The sequence below is a fragment of the Panulirus ornatus genome, chromosome 14, assembly GCF_036320965.1.
Source record: "Panulirus ornatus isolate Po-2019 chromosome 14, ASM3632096v1, whole genome shotgun sequence".
Lineage (NCBI taxonomy): Eukaryota > Metazoa > Arthropoda > Malacostraca > Decapoda > Palinuridae > Panulirus > Panulirus ornatus.
Window position 1 is genome coordinate 13,994,801 of NC_092237.1, and position 8,648 is coordinate 14,003,448.

At 45.2% G+C, this 8,648-nt stretch overlaps 1 protein-coding gene across 9 annotated transcripts in view; it reads right to left on the reverse strand.

The window, feature by feature from the left end:
• LOC139753326 (uncharacterized) overlaps window positions 1–4,424 on the reverse strand; it is a 769,854-nt gene extending 765,430 nt beyond the window's left edge. For 5 of the 9 annotated variants that reach the window (XM_071669662.1, XM_071669661.1, XM_071669660.1 and 2 more), the window contains exons 1-2: window positions 4,325–4,424; window positions 3,707–3,929 (exon numbers count right to left, since the gene is read on the reverse strand). The gene's annotated coding sequence lies outside the window, so the exon portion shown is untranslated. Of the gene's footprint in view, window positions 1–3,706; window positions 3,930–4,320 lie in introns of all 9 variants that reach the window. The other 4 variants (XM_071669653.1, XM_071669654.1, XM_071669651.1 and 1 more) reach the window with 4 other exon arrangements.
• Between the last annotated feature and the right edge of the window lie 4,224 nt (window positions 4,425–8,648).

Consider the following 8,648-nt stretch of genomic DNA (forward strand, 5'->3'; position numbering starts at 1 on the left):
AACATACACATAAATATACAAATACAACACATATACCAATAGTAAAACAATAACCTACGAATCTAACTTAAATGTCATTATCAGAACCATAACCTCGCAACAAGTCTACAACAGTAAAGATACAACCGTAGCGCCACAACCCAACCATAATCACGTAATATAACCAGAGTCCCACATTGCATTCGACTTCATAACCCCCTAAAGAGGAAATACAGTTCTACAACTACAACATAATCATACATCACAACCAAGTCCTATGAGCCATCTACAACCCAACTGCACAATCATAAACCTGCAACCCAACTGTAACTATAAACACAACTATAACTCCCACAATCACAACCGTAATTCTAAGGCACAATTATATGACTCTAAGCCACCGTGACAATACCATAACTTTACAACTCAGCTGGGGGCAATCTGGTACAACACCAGACACTTGACCAAGCATGTGAGATTATCTCTATCCCATGGTTTGTTGACGCTCTCAGCCACGTATATGGGATAGCCCTTCAGCCCAGGTATGTGAGGCTATCCCCAAGCCAAATATATATGGCTATTCCTCAGTCGAGACTATCCGTTCAGTCAGACATGGGAAATAATCCTTCGGTCGAAGTATGTGAGGGTATCCATCAGCCAATTATGTATGTTACTATCCTTTACCACCAAGCATGTGAAGCTATCCTCTGCCAAGACGTAAGACTATCCTTCAAATACGTGAGACGGTCTTTTAGATCAAGTATGGGAGACTATCCCTCAGCCCACAGTATATAGGACGACTATCCGTCAATCCAGTTAAGTAATAAGACCCTAACCCAAGCTTGGGCAGGTATGGTGATTCTCAGCTTTTATGCCATGTACGTAACGCTATCCTTCTCCATAACTGAGACTATCCTTCACAAGACTATACAACTAATCCATTCTGGCCAAGTGCTTGAGTCTGCCCCTTCTACACCACCACCACAGGCACGTGAGGCAATACATGGACCCAAGGTACTCTTTGAAAAGGCCTCTCAGCCCTGGAAGCCCTGACACCATCTCTTAAGTGAAGTACGCCAGCCTATCTCTCATGGACTTTGAAGATTATTTTCCCTCAGACCGTTAACGCGAGGCCACACCATGGATCTGAGACTAATCCCCTTGGCCCAAGAAACTTATAGCAGCCTCCAGCTTAAGAAGGTAAGAGTACCCCTTAGATGTATAACCCCCCCCACATCTGAAGCCCAGGGGAAGTGAAAAACCTTCTCTCAGCCTTGGTGAATCAGGTTACGGTGCCTCGACGACACAGGTATTAAGTCAACACATAATCTTAGCTGGTTCTTAAGGCATTATCCCTTGGGTCAAATACCTTCAGGGTGTTCCTTACGAGAGATGTGTAGGATCACGCCTCAGTATAAGGACATAAAACTAAATCAAAGCCCGAATTCGGAGAGTCTACGTTGCAGACCAAGTGCGTGAGCCTATGCTACAGACCTAGTGGGATAGTCTGTGATGCAGACTAAGTGGGAGAACCTATGCTGCAGACAAAGAGCCTATGTTGCAGACCAAGTGAGAGCGCCCATGCTGCAAACTTAAGTGGGAGAAACTATGCTGCAGACCAAGTTGGAGAACTTATGCTGCAGACTAAGTGGGAGGACCCATGCTGCAGACTATGCCAAAGTGCACGAAACCATTCCTAAAGCCTGAGTGCTTAACACAATTCATCAAACTAATTACTCACCATTATCCAATAGTCCCCATTTACTCAACTCTCGTCATCATATACATATATATACATATATCACTACACTTTGCATTAGCCTGTATATATTCCTGCATAAGCCAAGCTATCCGGCGGGTACTCACCGCAGACCCATCAACCCAAAAAACATAATCGGCTGAAGACCTGAGGTGGGCCCGTGGTGATACAGGAAAATGTCGCACCACCGATGGAGGGTTTATGGCGAATCATCATGCTATATCTTGGTTGCTTCGTGAGGGAGAGGGAGGGAGGTAGAGCAGGTCCTCCACTCCTTAGGAAATACCCTTCCTCCGGAAGAACCCTCCCTTAGGACGTGCTCCCTTACGCGGCAGTAGTAGTTAGTGTGAAGCAGGGGGGGCCTCTCAGCGGGTGTGGATGAACCAAATGAGCCTCACACAGGCTTAAGGTTATGTTATTACGGTAAATATGCTCAGGTGGGACCATACTATCGTGCAGCACTGGCGTGCATGTCTCCACCGGAGGGCGGAGATGGCCACTCCAGATCCTTGACCCTTGAAAGCACGATTCACGATTTAGGCCATAGTCGAGGCCATCATACCCAAGGGACATTATGCTGGGATGAAAGCGACTGCTGATGTACTCCAGCATAGCATTGTAGTACTCAAAAATGGTCGTACTCTCATCCTCAAGGGTCGTACTGTCGTGCTCAGTGGTCGCACTGTCGTCCTCAAGGGTCGAAATATCCTTTTCAGAGGCCGTACTGCCGTGCTCAGCGGAATGGCCATGACTGATAGGGTAGTAACACAGACAGAGCTTCATTCTCCCCGACTCGAGACGTATTACCAAAGGCGGGCGTGCAGTCCGGTACACGAGAGACGGCAGAGGGAGTGTTTCGACATTCGAAAACGAGAACAACCTCTTGAGAATGCAAGGTACTACTAATTCCATCACGACGGCTGCTGGCATGGGGGGCAAGAAGAAGAAGAAGGAGAAGAAGAAGAAGAAGAAGAGGAAGAAGAAGAAGAAGAAGAAGAAGAAGAAGAAGAAGAAGAAGAAGCGGAAGCGTTCACTCTGGTCCCCAGATTTAGCCTGGCTAAAGAGAGCCTCTGGGGTTCAGTGGCATGTCTTGCTATGGACAGAGTATAGGATCTTCCGGATCAAACACGGGAAGAGCTTGACTTTGGCCTACTCCGCAGTCGGACTAGCATAATAGAATAGAGTGAATATGCTACAACAATATTGGTCAAAATGGGTAAAGAAAATATCGCTCATAAGATCTTAAAAAAGAATATGAGATGGTCAAACACGATCAATGGTCAAACATGATCAAATCTGCAGGGAAGGAAAAAAGAAATACATATGAATATGTATAACATAAACTGAATCTTTACCAGGAAAAATATTAAGTATATGACATAGAGGAACCCAGACGGGGAAGGCAAACACGACAGACAACTTCAGGAGGGGAAGGGAGGGAAAGAACGAGGAGGAGGAGGAGGAGGAGGAGGAGGAGGAGGAGGAGGAGGAGGAGGAGGAGGCATTAGGGGTCAGAAGTTGAAACAGGAACAGCACGGGAACTGGGTTGGAACGAGGGCAGAAATGGGCAAAGAGCGGAACACGACCGGAATCATAATAGGCCCAGGGGTATTTAACGAGGAGGAGGGGGAAGAGGAGGAGGAGGAGGAGGAGGAGGAGGAGGAGGAGGAGGAGGGGGAGGGGGAGGGGGAGGGGGAGGGGGAGGAGGAGGAGGAGGAGGAGGAGGAGGAGGAGGAGGAGAGGGAGGAGGAGGAGGGGCACAAAAACAAAAAAACAAAAAACCAACACCGGGATAGAGTGTCCATTACGTGTAATTTTGTGGGAGTTGGAGGGTTGCTGTTGTTGTTTTTGTTTATGTTTTTTGGTAGCTCTGGAGTGGGGGGATGGCTGGCGTGGCGAGCCGAGCCCATAAGTAAACCGAGACTGCCACACCAACGGTGGCTATAAAAAGGTGTTGCTTGAACTTACCTTAAAGTAGAGAGGGAGGGGGAGAGATAGAGAGAGGGAGACACGGAGACAAGTTGCCCCGAAGCTGGTGGGAGAGGTGCCTCTGTCGCGACTCTCTCTCTCTCTCGCCACGTCAACAGCTGCTTCACAATGACATAGACGGGGGGTTCGGTCATGAACTAGTTAATTCGACGCCCGGTATGTCAATATCAAAGAACATGACAGTCAACTGGATAATTCAGTTCTAATATATGCATATATACATATATATATATATATATATATATATATATATAGATATATATATCTATGTGTATATACTTCTTCGTAGGTGACACAGCTAATTCAACAGATTACCTTCACTTGCACTAATTTTATATATATATATATTTATACATATATATGTACAGCACGGATTCAATCAACTTTAAAACATATCCTATACAAGATCCACATGAGATGGAGCACAGTATCTACGCGAGTTGACCTAAGTGAGAACCACGTCTGTTCTCGGTAAGAACCACATTAACTGTATCTACACAAGCACGTATAACAGTCTGTACAAGTATGGCGACGACCGACCGCACGCACGCACGCACACTCTCTCTCTCTCTCTCTCACACACACACACGCACGCACGAGGGAGAGCAGCAGTGAGCGACGGGGGCGCCTTGGCTGCCTGGGTCAAGAGGCGGCCGCGGTGCTCGTCCGCCGGCGTCTGCCCAGCGACTGACTCCCGCCGCACAAAGGTGTTGCGGGAGGCGGCCTGGGTGCGCAAGACGGACCTCGCCATAGCTGGGTACACGCAACAACCCTCCCCCACCCCCACACCAACCCACCACGCTGGAGGGGCGGGCAAGCTGGAGGGACAGTGGGTCACAAGTGGGATGTGCGAGGTCGGCTGTACAAAAGCTAGGTGACCTGGAAGGCAGACAGATGGTGAATTGATCCCTTAGTAGGTCACACACGGGGAATGTTTCAGGTTGGCCATACAAAAGCTGTGACCTGGAGAGCAGAAAGAATGTAAAGGTGGCATTTCAGTGGCCAGAGGTAGAATATGTAAGGTCAGCCATAACAGACGATATATATATATGAAGAGAGAGAAAGTAAAGTAACCTTTCAGTGGGTCACAAATAGGATATGTATGGTGTTCGACATCCGCAGGGACCAGGAGGAGAGACAAGAGAGAGAGAGTGACCTTTTCAGTGGGTCACAAGCGAGATACGCACGGCGTGCCATAACAACTGAGATAAGGAGAGCAAAGAGAAGGTAAACTGGTCACTTAGTGGGTCACAAGTGAGATCTGTAAGGTGGGCCATAAAACTGCTGGAGAACGCCGGCCGGACTTTAAATGAAAGTGAATCGTTCAGGATTACAAGTGCCAGTGGTCACATCAGAGTTGAGTACAGGGATTCCTCATCCAGTCACGCTAATGCTAACGCTAAGAGAGAGATGTGGGGGGTTATGGGAAGGGAAAATGGGCAGGGATATTATGACAAGGACAAAAAGAGAGTGAAAAGGGAAAAAGAGGTTATAAGGTGAAGTCAGAGAAAAGGGGTGGTGAACGGTAGAGTTTTGTGAAATGGGGCTGAGGCAAAAGGGAGAGCAGTGAAAGGACTGGATCGCAGGCAATGGGTAGGAGGCAGGCGGAGTAGATGGTGAAGGATGGATGGAGAAAAAGGGTAATGAGAGGGAGGGAAAGTCGAGTGGATGGTGAAGGAGTGATGAAGTCTGAGCAAATTGGGAAGGAGACAGGTGCGGCGGATGGTAAAGGATGGAAGATGAAACACTTATTGAGAAAGAGGCAGGCGAAGGGACTGGGAAAGAAGAGATGGAATCCCAGATAATGAGGAGAAGGAATGGCAGAGTGGATGGTGAAGAAGGGAGTGGGATACAACAGCTGACAGCAGGCAGGTGGGGATGATGATGAAGAAGGGATAGTACCACAGGTACTAAGGAGGAGGGAGGTAGAATGGATGGTATGGGGACGGGGAAGAGTAGCGGAGGAGAGTTTCTGTCAAACAAAAGGCTGAGGAGGGAGTGGATGAGATGACAGAGCTGGGAGAAGAGGCATAGGGGTGAAAAAGGGGAGTGGGTATATTGATCAGAATGAAGAGAGACGGCGTAGGTGGGGGAAAGGGGAGAGGGAAGGTGGTGATAAACAGAAAGGGAATGAGTGCTGATGAAAATGGAGAGGAACTGTGGTGACGAACTGGGAAGAGAGGTAAGATGGTAGCTCACAGAAGGAAAGGCGAGCAGGGGCGGATCGTCGACGGAGCATGTAGATCCAAGAGGAGACCGAAGGAATGGCTGGAGCAGGACGGAAGAAGGTCGCAGAGTAAAATGAAGCAGAGAGGGACGGATCCCTACACTGAGATGAAACAGAGGGGAACGGGGACGCACAGGGATGGTTGGAAGGAGAGGTTAGGTGGAGCTGACTCGTCAGGACCGTCTGACGCCAGTCACTCAAACAACGATCGAGGACAATCCTCAGTTACAGATGGCAGAAGATGGGGCTCCAGTCTGGAACACGGCAATTACGCTGAATGGATCTACGAACGAGTATAAAACAAGAGTAAATGCGAAAGGGAGAAAAGGCGATATCGCCGTCGAGGGACAAGGAAAGTGGAGAAACAAAAATCCTTGTGTGTGCTCTTCGGTGAGTATCTCGTGTGTTACTGTAAGTTCAGAAAGACGAGGCGCCAAAAGAACATCCACAGTGCATCACAGGAGACTCTACGTGGGAACACCTACGAGTCTCTCAAAGGGGAAGTTAGACACACACACACACACACAAACACACACGGAATCAATGAGTGAACCTAGCCTACTGGCACACTCTTTTACGAGGCTACAGATTCTACAAGAGACTCATCAGGTCTGAGATGCTACTGATGAATTGATTACAAGGCAGCAAGACATGTAGAGGGTGGATTATAAGGAAGGCAGAGAGCACTTAGTGGATCAAAAGAGTGAGACTGTGGGAAAAAAAAGAAAAAATTTCCGGTGGGTAGAAAGAGGACAGAAAATATTGTTACGGCATCAAAGAGGGACCGCGAGAGAACTCTTACAAAAAATTTTTTGTTTTACATATTCTTTGGCAAGAATCCAAGAGATTGGGAGAGAGAGAGAGAGAGAGAGAGAGAGAGAGAGAGAGAGAGAGAGAGAGAGAGAGAAAAGGTACCTCACAGACGAGACTGGAAAAGATTAAAGCATTTTCTTTTTGAAATGAGATTTGTAGTAATTGTTTACTGAATACAAACTGAGTACGTGGATATATATATATATATATATATATATATATATATATATATATATATATATATATATATATATATATATATATATATATATATTATCCCTGGAGATAAGGGAGAAAGAATACTTCCCACGTATTCCCTGCGTGTCGTAGATGGCGACTAAAAGGGGAGGGAGCGGTAGGCTGGAAATCCTCCCCTCTCGTTTCTAATTTTCCAAAAGAAGGAACAGAGAAGGGGGCCAAGTGAGGACTCCCCTCAGAAGCTCTGTCCTGTGTTCTTAACGCTACCTCGTTAACGCGGGAAATGGCGAACAGTATGAAAAAATATATATATAAGTATATATATATATTTTTTTCTTTCTTTTTTAATTTTTCAAAAGAAGGAACACAGAAGGGAGCCAGGTGAGGATATTCCCTAAAAGGCCCAGTCCTCTGTTTTTAACGCTACCTTGCTAATGCGGGAAACGGCGAATAGTATGAATATATATATATATATATATATATATATATATATATATATATATATATATATATATATATATATATATGTTCTTGGCTCTATGATTTTTATGTTGACAATCAACAGTTCTTGTTTCTATATATACATTACTTTTCATATTAGTGCACATCACATCTGCTGTAGAGGAAACTCAATGAAAGAGGTCGGCCAAGCGCATATTGCTAACTGCAGCAGAATGGTGGCAATGGCTTTCATTTCTTTTTCATATCATGAGCAGGATATCATACTCTCAATTATGTCGCAGGGGAAAAAAATAAGTTCTATTTGTCTTAACCAAATCCCACGTGACCTGTCCACTGACAGACAATATATATATATATATATATATATATATATATATATATATATATATATATATATATATATATATATATATATATATATATTTCGTCTGTTTCCTTGTGCTACCTCGCAAACGTGGGAGACAGCGACAAAGCAAAAAAAAAAAAAAAAAAAAATATATATATATATATATATATATATATATATATATATATATATATATATACGAATAAAGTGTATATGAACGCGCACCTTCATAGAACATACAAAGCTCCATCAGCCAGTAAAGAACCTGGGACCATAGTGAGACGAAGGGTATTCGAGTACTTAGTATTTCGAATAGTTGTTTCCTATTATACAGTCCCTTAGCCTAGCGGTTAGCATGCCTGCCTCTTGCACAAGGGGTCCCAGGTTCGATCCTGGCTGATGGAGCTTTGTATGTTATATATATATATATATATATATATATATATTATATATATATATATATATATATATATATATATATATATATATATATATATATATATACACACACAAGAGTTATTACCAAATCCAAACTTCATTCATGATCCTGTGTGTTCCCCGACTGTTGAATCACCACCTGAGTATCCCTTCGCCTCCCAACGAAACACTTCTCATCCGAGCGCGCCACTCAGCGATTCACTCTGCGCGTCAACTCCTGCGGCTGTTGTCATAAGGATTTGAAGCCGTGTGAATGAGAGAGAGGCGAACCGACCTGGCACCCGATGATGCTGGCAGGAGGAGGAAGTTTCTCAAGCGGCGCGGAAGCAAGCAGCCTCTTGGAGGAAGACCACTGGACATCAGAGAAGGGGGGAAAAATCAGACTGGTGTCCAGCAACAGCAACCCGAATCAAACCACACTGTTCTCATGAGAACAC